Below are 23,835 nucleotides of genomic sequence, written 5' to 3'. Positions count from 1 at the left end.
GGCAGGCAGCAGTAAGTTAGTAGCAGCAGCAGTCATGGTAACGTTAGCCAGAGTAACTTAGCTCTCTTACTTTTGCAGTGGGAGAAAATCTTGAACATGTCCGTTCACGACATAGTTATAAGCGTTTAATGATTTGTATGCCTTCATTTTTCTTTTGTGTATACGCTTGGTAGTCAATTAGGTAAGTGTAAATGTCTGGCCATTTTACGGTGGGCAGTCCTGTCAAATTGTCCATCCAGTGAGTGAGAGTGTAGGGGTCAGTAAATGTCGTCTGGTCAGTCAGTGTCAATTTTTTTAAATAACACACACGGTCTCGGAGAGTTAGTGTATTTACATATTTACTAAAATTAGATTTTTCCTTGTCCATTCTTGCCAAAACTCGTTAAAACACGCTAACCGGCGTCCGTTAAAACACGCTTACCGGCGTTTACAAGCTATACCTTTTGAGATGTTTTGCCTCCAGCTAAGCCCCGCCCCCAAAAATATGTCACACTGTTTACATTCTGTGAAGGGGTCTATACTCTGAGCCGGTTAGCCTGAAACATGTTACTATAGTAACGTCACAGTTACCTGTCTGAGGATTAACGTTGATAATGTTGACATCACATGGTGCTGTTTTCCTTAGTTTTTCGGGCTCCGCTGTTTTTTTCTGAGCAGGTTCTGCATCAGATGATGTAGATCTATGTTTTAGCCAGAGGTCTGTGTTTGTTTCCTTAAACTTAATATCACTGTTAGCGTGTCTGTGTTATGCTAGCGGTAGGTACAGAGAGAGCTACAGGTGTGTTCAGGGTCGAAGTCAGACAGTCGGACACAACGGTTTCGACCAGTCGTCCTTCAGTAAGCACCGCTGCAGATGTTGGTTGAACATTAATATACATCGCTGTAAATTTTTTGAAGACGTCAGTTAAGGCGGCAGGCGTGTGTTGCTTAGGCGGCCTGTCTAAACCCTGAATGGTTTGGGGGGGCTTTAGAACATTTTAGGGAGGTTTAAGCCCCCCCCAAAATTGGCCTAACGACGTCCATGGTGACAATGATATGTTTGTTTTATGTTCGATCATAAGGGAATAGAGAGATTTTTGTTTAGGTTTAGACATGTGAGTATATATAGTGTTTACTACTTTGAGGGATGTTTTTGGTCCCCTAATTGACTAGGCATCTTGGAAGATTTACCCATCCTTGTTACTCTATGTACTATACTTCTTTAGCTTTTTTAACATTGAATATTTCCAAGAAAAGACTCAAGATGAGACACTTCAATGTGTCATAATGTGTTCCAATGCTGCAAAGCCATGATTGACTCAACGTATCTGTCAATTATTCTATTTTTGGATTTAAACATTGCTACACTTGATTGGTGTTATTTCCTGTAATGTATATTCACCTTTATTTACCTATGTTGTGATTATTTGCACATCTGTTCATTTGACACATTCACTTCACTTTTTCTTCATTTAATTGTTTTACTGCATTTAATTGCTTGCTTATAACTTCAGTGTTTATTTAATCTATTCTGCTTTATATAGGCTACTCTTTTCTGCTGTTGCTGTAGCACTTAGATTTCCCACAGGGGATGAATAAAGCTTTATCTTATCTTAATTACTGAATGAATGAGCTTTATTTGTATAGCGCTTTTTGTGGCAAAAACACCACAAATATGCTTAAAACAAGACTAAAAACAGGCATATGGTGAGTGTCGTGACACTTCTACTTGTTTTGACGTGTTTGTGAAACAAAAGCTGACTTATGATGATAAGCATATGGCTGTGATTACTGATAGGAGTGTCTTTTTTTCAGCTTTTCAAACAGAAAATTACGAGGTCATATTCCAAAGAGTGTCTGAAATCAGAGACAACACAGCCATACATTTATTAATAACTCTCATCTGGGTTACATTTAGCAACATGACAATATATTTAAAACATCTGACTGTTTAAAGGATAAGTGTTTGTCCTTTCAGCCGCTTGTTTAACATCATCGGCAGCTGAGCCGACTCCTTTACCTCTCCGCCTGTCAGTCTCTGTACATTCATCTTATCTAGTGCGCGAGAATTAACCGAAATGTGGGAACAAATTGTATCTCGTGCCCCCCAATTAACCAAAAACGTGGGAGCAAATTTTTATCTTGTGCCCTTTAATTAATCAAACGGTGGGAACGAATTGTATCTTATATGAACGCAGTAGCATTTTGAGCACTTAAATGTAGTAAACATGGCCTTTATATATGTATTTTTTCCTCTCTATGACCACTCAGGGGCTCCTTACTGTTTCCCTCAAGCTGCAGGAAAACATCAATTAATGCAAGATTAACTGCTTTCACTTTGATGCACTGTCAACATGTATCAGATAAATGTAGTAATGTAACTTATTATATTTGATTACTTTTCTAATTTTCTAACTTGTGTTTTCAACTGTTAGGGTAAGTGTACCCATTAAGCCCACCAAAATCTAAATTCAGCTGTTTGGGTTAGGGTTAGTTAGATACTGACATGATTCATAAGGGAGATCATGTCTTATAAAGCAAGATTTATCTCTCATTTGAAAATGTATTCATTAGTTCATGTAGATAAAATTAAGATATTTTATAAAAAAAAGTCTGGCATGGGCTTAATTGGTACTGTGACACAATTTAACACTATTTGTGCTCCAAATAAGCCTGCATCCTGATTTATTTACAAAATATATATATATATAAAATATTGTTTCAAAGGATTAAAAACAGTAATATATGTATTCAGTAACATGTTAAATGTTAAAAAATGAGGAAAAAACCTTGCTGATCAAAATCTTAAAGGTCTGACTTCAGATGTAACCCCCTTTCTAAAAGCTTATTACACAAGTGGCACAAACTACTACTTTAATTAACCTTGCATTTCATGAAGGGGACATAACAAGATACCTTACTTGATTTATGTAACTCACAAGAATCATATCAGGTTTAACTTCTGAATACATTTCTACACAAAGCAAAGACTGTGGCTAATGACCCCCATCACCTACAACAGAATCACACCAATCACCATAAAACAGAACAATTACAGCAACCAAAAAATGTGTGACATACATGAGGGCATGTGAATATCATATTAAAACACAGTTGAATACATGTGAACCTTGTGCAGAAGCTTTACAAATGATAAGGTCCTAAAAACTTAAACAGATGACCAAAACAAACTAAAAGAAGAAGGTCTCAGAGTCATCCCTCACTAACTACACCGACCTCCCTCATCTTCTATCTAAGCCTTCACAGTGGAGGCCAGGGGGCTGTACTTTCCTTTGAAACATTCTTCTAATTTACGTCTGCCAGCGCCAGGAAATTGAAGTCAAAGGTTCACTGCATCTTGTGGCACAAAAACGGATCTGCTCAGGACCGGTGTGTATAGGAAAGAGGGCAAATTAACCTGGACACTTAAAAATGGGACACAAAGGGGGCGTGAGTGGTATTAAACACTTCATGAAACACAGTGAAGTTGCTGCTGAAGTGGGGACAATAGATAAAACCCAGTGATTTCTCAAGTGTGCTGTACTCTGGTAGGTTTATATGTGTTTATATGTTTTATTGCTGTCACCCTCCAGCTTTTCCTGACTGTGTGAAATGATACGTCTTAATGATATTTCTTACTTCTTGTCATTCGATCTGCTTTGTTTGTATTGTGCAGTTTAATCTTTAGACTGAATACAATTAGTAGAAAGCACTTATAAGTAATACCAGAACAGATTCTGCTTTTTAATTGCTTGATTCTTCAGTAATTCTTCAGGTAATGTGACCGCTGCTGCAAAATGATACAGAAATTAAATATAAGAACACAATCTGTAGAAAATCAAAAATACTTGTATAGATTTGTCTGTTAGTGACAAAAGAGAGTTGCAATTAACAGTTAATCTGCAGATTATTATCTTGATTAATCAATTAATAGTTTTGGCAGTAATAATGAATAATACCCATCATATTCCTCCAAATCCAAAGATAATGTATTCAAATGTTTGAAGGTTTTGTTTGGAAAGTGACTCGGATATTATCCTCTGGCAGTCCTGCCACCATAATCCAAATGATAGAAGAGATGAGTGGATACAGTTTTGATATGTTCATCTGAGTTGGCTCATTTCTTATATTCATTATTGTAAGCTCACAGCAAGATTTATACTTTTTGTCATTTGGCAGAGACTTTTATCCAAAGCAACTTACAAACAAGGCAAGACTCCAAAAGAACCACTGTATAAATTATCAAGTGTATGAGCAGGTACAAGTGCAATGTGAAATAACATCAGACTAAGTTTGAAATACTGTGTGTATATATACATTATAAGGTAAATGGTAAATGGACTGTATTTGTTTAGTATTTTTCTAGTCTTCTGACCGCTCAAAGCACTTTTACACTACAAGCCACATTCACCTGTTCACACACATATTCATAGATTGATGGCAGGTGGCCATGCAAGGTACCTGCTCATCAGGACGAGCTAATCAATCACACACACATTCCCACACCGATGGCACAGCCTTCGGGAGCAATTTGGGGTTCAATAACTTGGCCAAGGAAACTGGAGGAGCTGAGAATCGAATGGCTTGTTCCTCCTTTTTATGTGTGCAACTACAGTCATTGTGTATTGGGTGCTTACCGCACCTGAATGCTTCCAGTGTACATACACCATACACTGTAAAAAATAATGGACGTAGGCACTGTGACGTCACCCATTGGTTTTGTGGACTCTGGTTTTCAAAGCTTGAGTTTGCATTGTGATCTTGGGTTTTTTGGAGACAGAGTGTTTTTGGATGAGAGGATGGAACTGACCCTTGCACTAGCTGCTAGCTTTGTTAGCATGGTGCTTTTACACTCTATGGGTCACTGTAATAATGCTAATTTTACCATTGAAAACCAGGTATAAAAACATTCAAATGAAATGTACTTAACAGAAAAGGTGAACATCAGACCCCTAAGAAAGTGTTTTAGTACAACCAAACTGTGAGCAAGACTTTTTTTGTGACCAAAATATCACAATTAACTTGAACTGAAAACACAAAACACTGAAATTGTGACGGCTTTGCTTTTAAACTTTGACTATGGTAACGCCACGGTATGTTGCCTAACCAATGTAGTTGCCCTGGTGCTGACTCGTCATAGTGGCCCTGACCTTAATTATGCATAATTTAAGCCTTAACAAAATTTGAATGCATCCTCTGTACAGTTGTCATGAATGGGGGGACATAAGCTTTAGAAACTAAAACGTCCTTGTTTTTGAACCAAGCTATGAACATGTTTATTTCAGCTGTAAAGCATTTTAACATGGGGGTCTCTGGGAATTAACTTACTTTTGCATCCAGCCTCAAGTGGCCATTTGAGGAACTGCAGTTTTTGGTACTTCCTGTGTTGGCGTCATTTTTCAGCGCTAGAGGTTGTCGCTTGAGACGCAGATGGAACACTTGATGCTACATCTCTATGAGCGTGCAGCTCATGCTACTCCATTGTCAGCTATGCTCATTTGTCTCCTCTTTTTCATCAACGAAAATATAGAGAGGTTTTGATCACGTTTTTAAAAAAACTACATTTAATTTTAGTCTTGTTTTTATTCGCCAACAATATTGCATGTTGATAAGCATATTTAGTCAGTCATTGGTTTTCAGTAATGAAATTAACATTAACTACCACTCAAGCTGACCATTATCAGCTTTTATGATATGCTTTATATCCCTCTGTCTTTAAGATGTTATGTGCTGTGGCCTTTACCCAGCTTCATTTTCCCTCCCATCTGTCTGCCTTTTTAGTTTGGCCAGTGGCCCAAAGTGTCTTGTAATCCTTGATCTCTGAGGTTCAGTGAATTACCACACACCTAAAAACAGCCGACTCAATAACCGGGAGATTATCAGGACTTCTGACGATGTCAGCAGCAGCAGCAACAGCAGCGGCAGCAGCTTGGGGATGGAGGCCAATCACTGAATGCAGAGAACTCCACAGCTTGAACACTTACCAAAGGCCCCTTCCACTAAATCAAACCATTCATATAGAGCAGGGGGGACATGATGATACTCTGGAAGGTAGTGTTAAGGCAGCAAGTAGCAGCAAAGTCAAAAAATACAGTTCAACTCTGTCCTGCAGAAGTTATGTGTGTTTACAATCTATCTTTCATCTTTAACCAGCCAAGAGATGATTGACAGGTGTTCTCCTTCCTTGAACAAGCAGTCTAAACTCTTCCTGCACCTGACTGGGTGAACTCACGACTGTGCTGTGGGTTTCACTTCAGGGTTTCAGACTGGGGGAAAAACGACTGCTGTCAAATTTCCCCAGTTAGTTTTTAGATCTTTAATAATTCATTCACAACAAGATGCTGGAAATGTTCATTAAAATTAAAGATATCTGCATTCCTGGTTGGTCCAGCTTTTGTTGCCAGGCTCAATCGATTCACAGTGAATTATTTGCTTGCAAAAATCTACGTGTGCAAAAACTGAATTTGCAAAATGTAGACTTTATGCAAGGCTAGATATTTGCACAGAGCTGGAATCAGAAGTAGTGAACCAGAAAAAGAAATAAGTCTTTTATTCAAGCCAGCATCACTGGGGTGAAGACAGACAGTAGGTCTGTTCAGACTGCAAAGTCCTGCCCAAATTAGTTTGCAAAGCAAGTGTACTGTTGTGTTGACTGTACATAATCACATCTTGCATTAGCTGCATGCTCCACTACAATTATCTTTGTACAAGCATTGTGCTGCTATTAAATCTAACAATACATCTACACTGACTGTAGAAGCAGCATTTTAACATTCATTCTCTATCAGTGTGTACCTTGGATCTGTTCAGCCACAGTACTGCTGTGCACACAGCTCTACACAGTCATATACATTCATGAGCGAGTGAGAAAAAACACAACAAAAAACTTTGGGTCACAGTTACAGCTGAAAATAGCAGTGAGGGACAGAGTGATCTGTGCATGCATCATTTACAATAGACCTGTGCTCTGCTTGTTTGTGTGTGTGTGTGTGTGTGTGTGTGTGTGTGTGTGTGTGTGTGTGTGTGTGTGTGTGTTTCTAAGTATGATACAATCCGATCCATGTAAACTGAGCATCTGAGCCATCTCCTCAGCAACCACTTGAGTTGCAGTTTCTAGATATATGAGGCAAAATAACATGTTTTTTCTGGTTCCACACTTTTAAAACTTAATTTCATGCCTTTCCACATTAGCAGACTCGTGACAATGTGCAGCACATAAATCTCCAGCCCGCTCTCTTATTTGCCCCTCAGGCCTGCACAGACCACTGAGGTCTACCCAGTAGGAGACTAATGCTCTAGTACATACTCCTGCTAACAGTGTTATATGAAACACTGCACAAAACTACAATTTTTGGGCAAATAGTTTTAGTATAGTTTCTGATTATACTACATCTTTAGTTTCTAATTATCAGCAGTGAGTACAGTCACAGCCTAACCTTAAAGCTGGACTAAACAATACTTCATATTAAAAATTGAATAGCACCTGAGTAGTGGCAGGGTGCATAGAAGGAAAGTGCAACCCATGTGAAGTACACCTCATGATACCTGCATTATATACCTGATGAAGGTCAGATAGACTGAAAAGTTGCGATTCAATAAAGTGGTGAGCGAGACAGTGTGTGGGAGCTTTTTTCATATTAAAAATGAAAAAAATGTTTTTACTAGGTTTAATGTGAAAGGTTTTACTAGTGAAGAACCCACAGAGAACTATTACCCAACTCTGCGATGCATTTCCGGTTTTATGCTCTGCAGCCATTCAGTTTTGAATCACTCCCACCACCCATCACCCTTATTTAAATAAAAAAGCTAGACCAGTTGTACGTTACAATCAATTAATGCAGGTTTAACTTATAAGATATTTATTTAAGCCCAAACACCTCTAATGATGATTTAAATATAACCATTTTTAACTTGATATCAAAATGTGACCATTTTTAAAAACAATAATTTTTCTATTTTTAACACAGTATGCATAAACCAACCCTTCTGCTTTAATGAGCCAATCGCAGGGTCTCTATTCATCAACTTGTTGAGAATTTCATGATGTTGAGGATTGCAGCGACTTGTTGGGAAACAAACTTATCATGCAGCAAAGTGGAGAAATCAGTGTTTGATTGTCAAAACTCAGACAAAGAGACAACAGAACTTTTCCCCTGTCAAATAATGACATCTGTTGATGGCTCAGGTGTGAAGATCTGCAAAACAATGAGATCCTCACAGCTCAATATATTTGTCTTTGTACAGTGACACTATTCTGTGTTGTTATGGCATTTAAAAAATCCTGTTATGACGGCAAACTTTTCTTGGCACATTATAATGTGTTTTCAGTTTGTTAGCGTGACAGAAATGATTGTTTATGTTGAAATAGAAAAAAAGGTCTAAAGCCTGTATGAAAGAAAGTAACTATGACTTTCATTACAGAGCATGATAAATGACACAGACTTTAAGCAATGCTTAAAAATCTATTTTTAAAACATTAAACATACTTTTTCTACTCTTTGTGGAGAGCTTGGCTTTGGTGCTTGTGGTAGAATAAAATACAAAACATCAATATTCAGAGTATTTTTTTGTTATTCTGGTTCATACACCTTTTGTGGCCGAAAGCAGTTTATTACTTTTAAAATCTTTTAAGAAATTCAAAGAAAAAAAGTGGCAAAAAAAAAGGATTGTGTTAATTTTTTAAAATAACCAATTATATTTCCAGGTATTTTGTTGTTTTATGAAGTCATAATCTCAGACTACTTTCCAATGGGAAATGCTTCTTTTTCTGTATTCAGTGCGCATGGAAAATCATAATAAATATAATCAATCGAGCCAGTGAACAGAGTAAGACTGGTCACAAGAGAGAAAGCGGCTTGTAAAGCAGTGTTTTTTTGGTTGTAAAACAGTTTGCTGATGATTGTCAGTCAATGTGTCTGTGTCAGTTTTTATAAACGCCGCCATCCACGTCTCAATCTTTACTTTTCATGTTTGTGTATGTTCGCTCCTCGGCGAGCAGCTTGACAGCATCGCCTCTTCTTATTTCCCTTAGAGGGTCCTGCTTCTGCACGCTTGAAGAATCACCTTACGCAGTGAAAACAGTAACCTGGGTGAACTTGTCTGTCAGTCAGAAAAATAGACTCTTAGGAGATATTATGCTTCTATACCTGGCTGCTCATTGACTCGGAGCTGTCAGTCTGGATCCAGCTGCTTCGCATTTCATTCCAATTTATCAGAGGCGCACTCTCCCATCCTCTCACATGAATTGACTGTTCCTCTCTTAACTCAGAGAGACAAGGAGATGATTATATCTGTGTATTTACTGCGAGATTAAACCGATTTGCTTGATCAAATTATTAAATATGCCTGCGATTTCACTGCAAGCATGCACCACTTTGCTACTGTTGCAGTGAAAAAGGTTGAGTGAGGAATATGTAACTAAGAGCAGGGCTCTGTATGATGGCAGGGTCATGTGGGTTTGATGGATTTTTGTTGTTTTTGTAAAATTACAGCTGTTTCTTGGCACATTTCTGACAGCAACTCTCAATCAGTGTTAGGACTGAAATATTGTTTATTTGTCACAAACACAAGTGCATATGTGATTAGTGATGGTGTCTTCCTTCTTTCTTTATTTCTTTACTTTTATTCTTGTCTTTTTAATTTGCACTTTTGTACTGTACTGCCATGTCATCACAGCTAATGTCATTGTACGTTCCTCTGCTCTGTATAATGACAAACAGTAGTATAGTAGAATTAAATAAATAAATAAATATAAATGCTGAAAATTCAAGATAAAAATAATAAGATTAGGAAGGGAAAAACAATTAAATTCAAAATTATATATGTTAAAATGTACATATGTCACCAGTGCAAATATTCAAATAGCACTAAGGCAAAGGATGTAATTTACCCTGCTTTAATCATGGCCAATCTTTTCATTATATGCCAGATTCATTTACCAGCACATTGGGCAAACACTGATATACAGGCCTGGCCAGAAATTGAGCCATGTGTTGTCAGTCTGTTCAATATATTCCATTGGTTTGTTTTCTTGCATTCACACTACACATTGCTCCATAACTATTGGTTGAAAACTCCACAGCGTCCATTTAACTACATTAGATTCAGTAAGTGCTTGCCAATTCTTAGTTGTCAGCTCTCTATCAGGGCAGAAGTGTTAAGGTCACTGAGGCCATGTTTTGTTTTTTTTTTCATGTAGGAATTTGTGTTTTTTTTCACCCTTGTGGAGTTCATACATCAAGGTTGATTTACAGATTCCAACATGGTATTACTTGGTATTAAAGACCCTTTTCCCCTTTAACAAAATTCTGCTCAATTCATTGTTGTTTGATAAAGAAAATAAAGATAAAGGGAGACATTTGCTGATTTAAATGAAGAGGTATCTGAAAAATGAATAATAATAATAATAATAATAATAATAAAAAAAACAAGATTCAGAAAGAATGTGACCATGTATTTTATACCAGCTTTCAACACACGACCATTTTTTGATACTGTAGAAATAAGGCAGATCGATATCCAGCCCTGGAAAGCTTTCAGTATTACTCCTCCAACACTACCAGGAATGTGATTCTGGTGAAAGGTTTTGAAATATCATTTAGAAGTTCACTTTGGCAAGAATGTTTTCTTTACAGAAAATATAATTGAAAAGTTGAGTGAATAAATAAAATATGGGTGGTGTATTGGGGGGATTTGGACTCATTGCCTCAGTATGTGTAAATTCCTCTGTTCCACGTTTCCTTTTCCATTATTTATTGTTAGGTTGCCACAACTCCAATTCAACAACTAACTCTGTATTTGTTCAGCGGTCAGTGAGTTTTCTATTCAGCCTCTATAAACAGGAAGAGAAGTGCATCAAGTTTCAGACAGATTATACCAAAACTTTATTTTGTTTGATTTGGTCCATACTGGAGTCTTTTCTTACACAAAGTTGGATGCTGTTACTGGATTTATATTTTTTTATTTTTTTCAACAGCAACTATACTTTTTTTTTTTTTGAAAAAGAGAAAACCTCACCCACTCACTTGTGGAAATCCATGCATAACTGCTAGCAGACATACAACAGATGGAGCGGAGCAGAAACAACATGAATCCAACTCTGCTGGTGAAGGTAAATATTTAGTTCAGTGATTCTCTTTGGCTCAGAAGCACTGCTGCTAAGTCACTTTGGTGTTTTAAGCAAACACAAACTCACTCACTCTAACTTTGCATGCAGTTATACAGATTTTTGAGGTTTGAGGTGATCCTAGTGTAAACATGAAACTGACTGTATAGGTGAAGTGAAAAGAGAAGGAACAAACAGCAAACAATAAAATATGTATGGTGCTGTGTTTCCATCTCTAACTAACATCATTCTAAAAAAAAAACTCAGATTAACCCTTTATTGTTTTTATTTTTAAATCAATTTATTTCCTTTATACAGTCATGCTATCACACCACAAACCAGAATATGCTGCAATGCCACTACACTGTTTTGTGAAGGAATGTGTGTAGCTTGTTTTTTAAAAACTTTACTTTTTCTTCCTGGTAAAGAGCAACATCCTTTAGCATTTATAACAACAAATGTACAGTATTACCTGTCAGGAACTGGCCACCAGGTTGGACAATTCTACATGGTTTCATTAGCAGGTAGTAGCAAAAAAGAGACATTAACTTTCATAAAAATCTTTTTAAATTTTCACTTTAAACGGGGCATATTATGCATTTTTCTGGTTTTCCATTATTACTGCTATGTCACATATACTAAACATAGTCAATGTTCCAAAAATCAGAGGGGATCGTACACAGAAATGCTTACTAAAATTCCAAATCCAAGGTTTCAGCCTGACCTAAACACTTTGTTTGCAACATTTTTTTTTTTCTACCAACAAGCAAACATCAGTAGTCCCGTCAGTAGTCTTGGTTGCTAAGGTTGTTGCTAAGGGTTTCCATGTGTTTGTTTTATCCATTCTCATATTTCGGATTGAATTTCAGCTCTAATGTGTACAGATGTATTTGAGAAGTTGGCTTTTTGAGAAGAAATTGTGAAAACCTACTACTATAGTTTGTTGCCGTAGCCTCTCAATCAGCCGGAAGTCGGCCATGACGCAGCTTTAAGAAGATAAATCAGAACAGAGTGGGCTTATTGGGAGGAGGTCTTAAGCACATAGGAGCTAAAACAGCCTATTTCAGAAAAAGGCTGAACTGAAGGGCTATACAAAGGGGCAGTATAAGATAAATAAGGAGTTTTTGAACTGTGAATCATGTCCCAGAATAAAGAATGTGTCATAGTATATTCCCTTTGTTACGACCTGGCCTAGGAAGGAAGGAGACTCCCCTCTTCCTAGCTCCCAAGAACCACCAACAACAATGCATTTTGCAGCCCTTTTTGGGGTTTTATTTAAAACCCATAGCTACAAAGTGGGCTAACAGCACAATAAACAAAAAAGAACTAAAGCTAAGCAACCTTAACGCAAAGAGACAAAACACTAACCTAACTACTAATGGTAAACAAAAATCCTGCCCACCCCTACCACTTGGTTGGTATTTCACATGAACAAACCTTCCTACAACATTTTACACTGGAACGTAGCAGCTGGCAGGCTGATGGAAGTGGGGTGACAAGAGTCCACTAGAGCTGGAGGAAGCTGGCCTTAAATAAAACCACAAGCCTGAAGGCGGGACCCAATCAGCTTCCTGGAACAACCTGTAGACTCACAATCATTCAATTAACCCAACTCACCTGCAGCCCATCACACACTAACACACACACAGGGAGGGAGAAGAATCCACAGCAAATTCATACAATCAAAACACATACAAATACAAAAAAAATACTCAGACGACGTTGTAACACCTTTAAACCCACAAAAGTTATAAATGCATTACATATTTTAAATCCTGCATCGTTTACAGTCATGTTTACTGGCTTTGATGGCACACTTCTACATTTCTTTGTGTATGATTGCCACCAACTGTTGATAAGCAGACTACTGTGAAATCAGCTGCAGACTGTGACTTACTTCACCCGTGTTCACAAAACTTCACAGGGTACATTTATGTTAACATGATGCCACAGAAATGTACAGTACAACAGTGACACAGATGAGTAGACATTATTACAATACATTAAATATGAAGCAAACAACACATCAGTGCCCATAATTTATGTACAAATTGGGTATATTATATTAACTTTGATGTTCATTCAAACAGACTCTTAATTACTATATCTCAGTCAACTAGAGTTGATTGTCTTTTCGTGATTTACATTTCTTGCGTTGATTTCAGTCCAGCCTTAATTACTTTTGGCAAATAACACATACTCTGAGATAATAAGAAAGACATTTTGTGAATATGAAATCCAGGATATTTGCTGCGGTCTCACTAACTGGACTGTAGTGTGGCTTCCATACTGGATCTGAGGAAGTGTTCCTTATAGTAAAAGGCTGTGTGTGGTCAGATCAATAGGTAGGCTCTTAAGGGACTAATATTACCTAACTGTGAAAATTGAGTAATATTACCAGCTCTGATAGTAGGAAAGCTCTATTGATTGTGTGGTCAATATCAAAGAGCAAATATCAAAGGCTGCACATGAAGCTCCTCAATGATGGACTATCCTGTTTTTACCAACCATTTAAAAGGAGAGAAAATTCGATAGCAATCAAAGTCTAGTATCAACGTGTCCTTGCTTAAGGATTAGGTTTCTGCTGCACTTAATGTAAAAATATATTCATGGATCTATTTTTGAACGATGAATAAAAGACTTCATGTTACATTGAAAGGCCATATCACGTTGGTACCACTTCATATCTCAATTATTAGACTCCTTTGACGGATGCTTGACCATGTTAGGCCTATTATAACAGCACACTGATGCTCAAATTTCAGAGTTCACTAAATAATGTTTTCTTTTCAAATTCTTGCAGGAGAGGTGCCCACACTGTGGCACTGATTGACAGACTCCAGCATAGATGAACTATGTTTAGAAGCCTGTAGGCATGAGCCCTGAGAGGGGAAAGGCCAGTTGAATTTAAAGGCTATTAACAAGCAGTCACTTCGAATAGAGGAACATGCAGTCTACTCTATTATTCATCCTATCCTGATGTGTTTTTTTTTCATATAATCTGACTTGACATTGTATGTTCTCTACAATAAAATGTACAGTAAAAGTTTGCTGTACTAACAAAATCTTGTTGTAGATGTAACTAGTTCTCAGTGGTCCTTTTCTGGCAAAATGCCATTTTATGGAGGAACTGCAATTGAGGAAATCACTTGATCCCTCTCAGTAAATGGCTCCCTGCTGCTACTTGAGTGAATTTTTTTGCTCCCTTGAGAGTTTACCAGGACCTCTTTCATTCAACTGTGTGCTATACGTCTATATAGGAAATTGCCTTTTGTGAAGACACAATGGTCCTTCAAGGTGATATGACTTCTACATGAAGAGGATCGCTTGGCTCAATTTTTCTGGTTCTTCTGTATTTTTTAAGTTTTTGTGGGGAGGTAAGTGGTTGGTGTTTGTTTGAGGCATGACCTATGTCAACATGGTGTATGAGAACACGGTGGATGTAGGGTCACTTGGGATATTGACTGACCATAACCACTCAAAAAAGCACATGCGAGTCGTCTTATTGGTACTCAAAGCCAATCAGTCAAAGTGTGTTTCCTACGAGAGACTACTACTGCTGTTTGTCTGTGAAAGGTGTCAGCACATAGTCACAGGCATGCTGTTTGGAGTGCTTAAGTTAGCCTGCTGTTTGATGAAGTATTTCTGCTGGTAATGTAAACGCTTGTTAACATTACCAGCTTAATTAGAGTCAGGCTAAATTAGCTTAGAAACAGAGGTCTCCAATCACAGTTAAAAGCCACAGTCTTGGCAAAGTGTCAGTGCTAAACACCAGAGAAGACTTAAAACAATACTGACATTGCCACACATACATTCAAAGGGTTATTGGTGGCTGCTGTTGCAGTCCATACTGGGTGCAAAAAGATCCTTTCTTAAAGTAAGTTCAATGTAAGTGATGGGGGAGACAATTCACAGTCCTCACACAATAAAAATGTATTTCAAAGGTTGGTTGAAGGTAATATGAGGCTTCCACAGTCTGGGTTAGATAAATAAACTGGATATCTTCTGAAGTCATAGTGTTTTTAGAATGAAATTCCCACTTTGTGTTTTCCCTGACAGGGTTTGCTTTCTAAGCCACAGCAAAGGGACAGCAACACAAAGGAAGATACCCACTTGGTTTGTCGGACTCAGATTGCTGTTGAACACTGGAATGCATTTTTACACAGAAAGAGGGCTGTGGATTTTGTCCCCCAACGCTTCCTTTGAAATAGCTTTAGGTAGGGATTTCTTCACAGTCAGTGTGGACAGAAGGGATGATTATGGAGATCAAAAAACCCTAAAATGAACATGTGGGCATGTAAGCACTGTTTTAAGATATACTTGAAAAATGTGAACCTATTTGTTGAAACTGTCGGCCACTGCCCCCAGATCAACTCAAAGTCTGATCATGTCCAAGTTGTGAAATGTGAAATTTAAAATAGAGGGCGGATAGTGATATTGCGAAACCACTGGCTTCACCCTTACCAATGTGCTTTTACTACCAACATATCATTTTATTCCACTTTTGGCCTGTCTGTTGAGTTCCAAACTATATGGCTTCTGCTATTATTGTAGTTTTATATTTTTAAAGAAAATGCTATGTTTTATTTAAATGAGGTAGGTAATACATTTGCACATTCTTTTTGGGGTCAAGGGGCCCAGATTAAGGTATTTGTATTAGTCTTTAGTAATTTTTAGAATATTAAGTTATAGTGGGAGTGGGTTAGTTTTTGTCTGTATTTTTTCTCCAGGCATCAGACCCCACAAACCCAAATTCAGTCATATGGTTAACTGTTAGATTTCCTAAGTAGTTTAATGTGCCCTTTTTATGCATCCAGCAATGTAAAAAGGTCCTGTGCAATAAAAGTTAAATAGTTTAATATGACTTGAATTAACATGAATTGGTAAAAAGCCACAATTTAAAATTCCAAGAGGTTGAATTTATTTTAAACTCGGCTAAAGATAGCCAAATTCACCTCAGCACTTACAGTGCATACTGTATTGTCTGTACACCACATATTATTGAATTATTCTCCTTGGATGTTGCAATAGCTTGGAAACAGAGGCTGAAGTAAAGGTACACATACTCATATCTGTGCTTTTCACACCACACATGCTGTATTCTCTGCTCAGTAAATTGTTTGAACTTTAAGGACACGCTGTTGGAACTGTCCATGAAAAAATGTGCAGAGACAAAGCCACATAAGTACTCCTGTTTCGAGTCTGTCAATTGGTTGAGAAGGTTTCGTGTGTTTTTTTTTCTCCATCTCTCTCACAATGACAGCAGTGTCCAGTCACCTGTGAATCCAGCAGTCCATTTACACATAGAGTGGCTGATTTCATGCCGCCCTGGCCTTGCAGTGCACAGGCATGTTTAGATGCTCTCAAGGGTTAGATGATGTGTTGTTTCCTGGCCAACAAGGGGTTGGAAATGACAGTGCATTGTTGCTTTTAAAAGATATACGGATAACCTTTGACATATCCTGGTGTCTGTTTCTTTCCATTCCATTGTATAACTCTTGATGTCATATTTTGACATGTATATCTCCTTGCAATAGCTGCTCAAAGACATGTTTTGGCAGCAATAAGCATATTTATTTCTGTGGAGGTGCAACCTTAAGATCCGAGTTATCCTTGGATGTTCACTCTTGGATATAGCTTTTGCCGCTCAATCTTGCTAAAAAGCAGTCAGTCAACAACAGATCTTTAAAGTTCAGGTCCAGTAAGCTCACCACACAGAGAACCACAGTAATGTAGGAGAAGAACTGTAAGTTTTCATGTTACGCTAGCTGACATAATAAAAAACTAATGCATTACATGTGGTATCTCATTAGTAACTTTTTGAATACAAAAATGATAACCTTGGCTTCATGTTGGCTCAACAACTGTTCATCCAAATGCATGTGACTAAAAATAAAAGAGCTGTGTAACATTCAGTGTGTATTTAATGTGGTTGCCAATGGGTCATACTGCAGCCAAAGCAAGACAGCGCCAAAGTAAAGAAGTGTAGACTGTCCAAAACACTGAGGGAGGTCACTGCAGTTGAAGTGTAATTCTGGGTTATTATTACTATGGTTGTATTTTCACAGTTTTGGTCGCCATTTATATCCGTTATGATAAACCTGTACTTGCCAAAAGAATTGTTGAGATCTGGAAGCACGTTGACCTTGATACAATACAGCGATCAGACGATCAGCAATGTTCTAAACAAACTGACAATTTAGCCAGATTATTTAATATTTTATATTATTTAAATTTAAGAAAAAAGGGCAAGGGCAGAACTCAGCATTGTTGCATGCAGACTGAATGAATGCCACATGTTTGTAAGACTACCTACCATGTAGACAACCTACCTCTTGTGGATATACATTGGCGGGTGTATGGAACATGTGAGCATAAATAATGCCCATGCCTGCTTGAATTACCTAGTGGTTCCATTTTATGTGGAGATAAAATCAAATGTTTGTGCATCCTAAAACTCAGTAATTATACATCATCATAAAGGAAACATGCTCACACAACAACAGTAAGTACCAGCAAGTCAAAGTTTAAACAGTTTGGGTCATCAATTCAATGTTCACCTTCATTTTTTTGTCCAAATACATTTTCATTGAGCTGGAGGTTTGTTGAAACTACCAATGAACACACACCAGTAAGAAATCGAACAAGAATGTCCATTGAAGGTGATGAGGTGTAGTGTTAAGTGAGGCAAAGCACTCAAATTGTGCCTGTATTATCTGATTAGATATTTTTTCTGAAATGTTATTGGAATTTTTTAAATCTCCATTTAAAGACATATTCCTCTACTATTCTGGCATAAATGTTTGTATCTGGGCTGAATATGGTTTTGGATGAGGCAGTTTTTTGACCTGAAAATGGCCATATTTAAAGACAGTCATCATTGGAACATAAGTGGATAAAAAAAAGTGCCAATGGATAATAATAAAACGCATGAAGACCTTATGACAAAATGATATATTACAAAAGGTCACAAAGTAACCTCAGAGTTTTTGAAATCATCTCAGAGGTCACAACCCACACTCCCTGCTTCTGATTCAGGGTATCGATCACCTCTCCAAAGCTCTATATGTGCTTTTGATGGCAATCTCTGTGAAATAAAGTTTTGCTGTCTTGTTGCCTATTTCCTCCCAGGATAAAAGTGACCCAATTTCACAATGTAATAATACCTCAATTACCTTACAATAGAGAGCTAACGCGTCAGAGCTACCAAGCCATTACTGGTAGAAATGACATCTCAGAATGTCATCTTTCACTCCACTAAATTGCACTCTGAAGATGATGAGCATTTTCCAGCTTCTGCTTTCTTTTCTGAAAGGTGATAAAACTTGGGTCTTTGTTTCTTTGGACACATAAAACCCCAATGCTTCTGAAGCCTTTACACGCCAATTCCACCTTCACTGTGCGGACATCAATCATGTGTTGAGTATTCCTCAGTTGTCAGATGATAAAATGACAGAGGACATTTACAAATTATGTATCTACAGACCGATACTGTCCAACAACCACTGAATAGATGATGCATTACTTAACAAAGATTAAAAGCTTTAATATAGTCTAACATGATGAAAATATTGAGTTTCCTGGCTCTGGAAACTGAGTGTGGAGCTGTGTCCATATGCTGTCAGCGGTACCACAATCAGCCTCAGAGATAAAAACCCTAATCGGACCATAATTAGGCACGGCCTTTTCATTGAAGCCATAGGAAAGAAGCATCACCAGCTAATGTCAATAACTGTGTCACTGCGTCCAAGGTTCTGTCTTGCCAAATTACATAACATTAATAATGTGTAATTACAGGGGAAAGATTGAAGTGTCACTGTGCCGAAAGGAGAATTTAAATGCTTCCCAGCAAGAGGGGATGTAATCCTGAGACACGCTCTCGATGAGGGATGGCTTCATCTGGCTTCACTTGCCTACATTACAGAGCTTTGTTTAGCAACTCCTGAGATTGTTAATACTTTTATATTAGCTAATACTACTACTATTAGTCACTAAGATGTCACTTGTAGGGACGAACCCACCGGGATTTATCACTGAACTCTGCTTTATAGAGTTTTTTTAGCACCTTTCAGCTGATTGTTTGGTTTTACGGCCTTGCAACTGTACTCTTTCGATTCAGTCTCACTGCTCTCGTAAAGCTTGTTTTCAGTCTAAACGATAGACAGAAGTTGCGAACATAGTGGAGCATTTAGCAGCTATAGAGCCAGATATTTCCCTCAGGAGTTAGCGGAGACTCAAAGCAGAGCTAAAACGAGAGTAAATAGTGTACTTTCATCTGGATGCCAGAAACACCATTCCACTAAACGCTTACGTTGCATTGTATCTGCTGGATGTGTAAAGTGTAAACCCTAACAATTGATAATCTGTCAATGTTTGCATCTTGTGAACACACTGACGTATTATTATATATATATATATATATATTATCGCAAGTTTATTAATGATTCTCTGCTTTGGTATTCTGGTTTTGTGTATTCAAATAACATCTGTCAGCTTTTCAGTGAGTTTACTGTACAGCAGTTCTTTTTTGGGGCATTATTAATAAACATGAATAGATAAGCCACTTGATAGGGATTTCTGTTCCACAAGGTGGAAAAATGCTCTAAAACACATATTTGGATAGGGATGATTAGATTATAAATGGTAATTAAAAATTAGAATTAATTTAAGATAAACATTTACCTGTTATTAGACTTTATGTACCAAATCACCTGCTTTGGATGTTATCAGCTCATTAAATGGATGTTATCAGTTGTCATTGGGACCCATAGATTTGAGGTAATATAGCCCTACTCTACTTCATAATCGGTTCAGTAATCGATGATTGGTTCAGCTAATGTCACCTTTAAGTTACAGGTGCCATCTCTTGGCAATAATATTAATGACCCATGGAAGTGACATAGTTAAGATGACGTTAATATAAGCTCACTTCAGGTGCAGACACATCGGATCTGTTGATGGATCCTATTCATTTTCCATGGAGAGCAGGAGATCTGGCCATGTGTTGCATGATGGATACGGCTAGGCAAGTTGACAGACTGCCCACTATATCTGAATTTGCATAATCACATCTTGACCTCAACTGTATGCAAAAGAGTCCGTCTAACGCATCACGTTAAGCTTGCGAAACTCCGATCACACTGTCAAAACTATGCTGTGATCAAATATGAATCTTACTGTAGAAGTTACTGCATTGCCAATTTCTTGCCTCAAATATTTTCAGAAACTTATTTTAATGTACTATTTAGCTGTAATATTCGGATGTTTGTGATCCAGCTGTCATATTGAAAAAATACAATTCAAAACCAGGCACTGCCTAACTCACAATACTTCACCCATCAGCCTGAGCGTTTAGTGGTCAGGGTGGCCAGATGTGTCCTTGACTTGAGATTTTGCGTAGGTTACTTAGGAAAATGGGTAATTTAAAGCTCCTACTTCCAATACATTAACATTCCTACTGTTGACTACATTGTCAGTATTTTTCCACATAGATGATCAGCTTCACTGTGTGCATACTGAGTTGTGCCAATTGATAATGCAGTTGGTTATGCAGGGTTTGGAAGCGTAGGCTATGTTAACTGGTACTTAATTAATTAACTAGATTGTTTTAAGCACAGGAACATGGACATTGATTTGATTGGTTTATTTTAATGTACATAAAAATACTCACAAAGCTGAACTGATGCGTTGCCTCTGGTACAATGAGGTCTTTATGTTAATCATTTTTAAACAGGTTGTACTTGTTTCTTAGCCAGCTCTATGTAGTTTTTACCTGTTTGAAGGCTGTGTAGCTGCATGACGTGCAGACATGTGAAATAGAGGTGAGCGGTGTGGGTGCGAGCAGCTTCCATGCTCAGTGTTACAGCGACGCACTGTGCTTCACCCATGCGGACTGGTGTATTTCAGCCATTAGGAGGAGGAGCAGGTGGGTTGAGTGGATGACTGTATAGTTAATTAGATGGCAAAAATTTTACAAAAGCAGCGAGACACAACTTTTTGAGACAAAAGACTGTACACTTCCCGTTTCAACTGGAAGTTGAAACTCAACTATTTTAACCCAAACCATGATCTCTTTGTAACCCTAACCTAGTGTTTTTGTGCCTAAACCTAACCGGACCTTAACCACAGCATTGTCACACCATTAAACATCAATAGTTTGTAGGGTTATAGTCCATAACATAATGTAAGTTAGCGGCATATTACGGCCCTATTCCAGTGGGTTGATATGCACCTACCAGTTGATGCCACCTGCCCTATTTAAAGCATTATAATGGCAGTGATAACAATTGATAATTGCCATTTTATTGGCTGATAACATACAATACAGGTGTACCAAAATGGACTATGGTGTCTCAGTGGCTGTCTCACAGCTCTTTTTATATGATTTTCAGTCAGTTCCTTTCCACTGTGCAAAGACATGCCAGTTGAATTGGAAACTCTAAGTTGCCTTTAGGTGTGAATTGAAGTGTAAATGTGTTTTTCTGTCAGTATATGTGTTAGTCCTGTGATAGAGTGGAGATCTGTCCAGGCCTGCCTCACACCCAGTGCATGCTGGGACAGACTGCAGCCCCCCCTGTGACCCTGAAACTGTGGGATGGATTAATTAACTATGAGCCAACATACTGTATCTGATCATATTTGCTGACTTGGCTTGTAGATGCATCATAGTAAAGTTAGCAAAGTTGGAAATCTATAGGCTGCTGCTGCTGCTCAAACTGAATTAAATTGCAGTAGAGTACAAGCTCAGAAAGACAACAGATAGCTCCCCACGTCACAGTAATCAATTCTGGAACAAAACTGCCTTATCTGCTTACTATTACCTCTAAATTTCCTGAATGGACCCACCACCATCTCTACATTAAGTGGTTGCTAGGACATCTGTGTTGCAACTGCAAAGCCTCTATAGCTCAAACTAAAGGTATTTTGTCTTATAAGTGCACAGGTCCTATATAATTCCCTGCTAGCCAATTACTTGCTGTGGGTAAAGGCTGTGACTTCACGGTTGCCATTAAGGTACAGAAAATTGTGCACAGTTTGGTCTAGTACATGCAAGGGCAGCAAACAAACAAAACAAAAGACTCATAAAGGTCAAGTGAGAACGAGCTATGAGGCAAAAACATGTAGGAATAATACCAAAAAGCATTTAAATTAGGTCCTTTTCAAAACAAGCTACGCATGGATGGAGCAATGAGTTTATTATCGATATATCTTTTGTGCTGTTTCTGCATGCTATTTATACACACACTCACGCACACGCGCTCGCACGTCTGCTGTTTTCTAGTTATCCATCTCTCATTTCGTGTTTTTGACAATGCTATCAAAGATATAATTCAGAGCCCCTTTGTGGCAAAAGTACACCTGCTCCCTGAGAAAGAGCAGTGCGGCGGCATCCTCCGAGAGAGAGAGCTGCTCCACCACCACAGAGAAAGCTCCTGAGAGGGGGCCAACACTGATAAATCTCTCACATTTCCTCTGTGATGTGAGAAGGACCTGAAGAGGAAGGCACTTCATCACCGGGAAAAGGCTCTCCGCGATCTGCCTTAATACGGAAGAGGAAATGGCACTAATAATGTTTTCAGGCATGTTTGGTTTTGGGGAAATGGTTTCATATATCAGTTTCATGGGAGATGGTGGAAAGGGAAGGGAGCTGTTGATGTGGATGCCTGGTTACAGCATCCATTCTACATCGGAAGAATTTTCTTAAAAATAGGGTGTATGAATTATGCTTGTCGGTGTATTTTATAACACGCGGTAATATGAGATTTCCCTTGTCTGCTTTGTGTGACCTTTTATGTCTTTTATTTGTGAAAGTATCATAAAACATTCCGGTGCAATGGGATTTTGAGAGGTTTGCCGATACTTGCGCTGACATGTCTGCTCCCGAATAGCTTTTTTTTTCTCCAAACATAACGTGCAGCACACTGATCCAGCGAACGCTCGTGTTAACTTTATTGCAGTGTTTATTTTTGTGTCAAACGGTACTCCGGTAAGCTGCCGCCGCGCTCATAAGAATTCATCGAATGTACACGGTGTGATCTTGCTCATTATGTGACTTTGCTGTGGTGCACAAACTCCAGGAGGAGAAGTCTTTGTCAGGAGTTTTGTTTCTCATTACCCAGAGGGCTTCAGCGCTCCATATTTCTTCTGCAGCAAGTCCCCAGGTTATACCAGTGTTATCTCTTTATTGCCTTCCCCTCCCTCCCAACTAAAAGACACCGTTGGCATTGATTAAGGTGCGCTAAGAACCTGCTTATGTGTTTAAATTATCTGTGCCTAATGCTCGGGGCAAGCGTTTGCAGCAGTGCCCTGGGACCGCATTATTCCTGTGATGGAAATTCTTTGAGGATCACAGCTTTGCATCCTATTTGGTTGCATAGCCGTGAGAGATGCCACAGGGCTTGAAGGCCATTATAAATACATTGATTAATTCTTAAGCTCTGATAGATGGGGGTAAAGTTAAGGGAGATGAAGAGCAACACAAAAGAACTTGCGAAAACATCACTCACATTGTTCAGACCTACGAGCTTCACTCTCTAATTATAGTACAGTCACTGCCGCATTTGAAAGAAGCCTAAATAATAACAGCACACAAGAATTCCATCATGTCGTATTGAAGAGTCTGTGTCAGGGAAGAGAAGGACAACCTCCCCAGTGGCGTTTTTACATCTCTGTGTCTCTGTATGTGTTGCAGGGGGACTGATTTGTCTGCGTCAGTGTTTTTTTTCTAAGTCCCTCTTGTGAGAGGCATTTGC

General features: G+C 38.3%; 1 long non-coding RNA gene across 1 annotated transcript in view; it reads left to right on the top strand.

Moving 5' to 3' along the window:
- Positions 1–23,835, top strand: part of LOC134000075 (uncharacterized) — an 82,286-nt gene that overhangs the window by 655 nt on the left and 57,796 nt on the right. The window contains exon 2 of the long non-coding RNA XR_009927396.1: positions 512–565. This is a non-coding gene — a long non-coding RNA (uncharacterized LOC134000075). The remainder of the gene's footprint in view (positions 1–511; positions 566–23,835) is intronic.

The sequence above is a fragment of the Scomber scombrus genome, chromosome 1, assembly GCF_963691925.1.
Source record: "Scomber scombrus chromosome 1, fScoSco1.1, whole genome shotgun sequence".
NCBI classification, from domain to species: Eukaryota; Metazoa; Chordata; class Actinopteri; order Scombriformes; family Scombridae; genus Scomber; species Scomber scombrus.
This window is presented reverse-complemented; position numbering and strand designations above follow the sequence as displayed.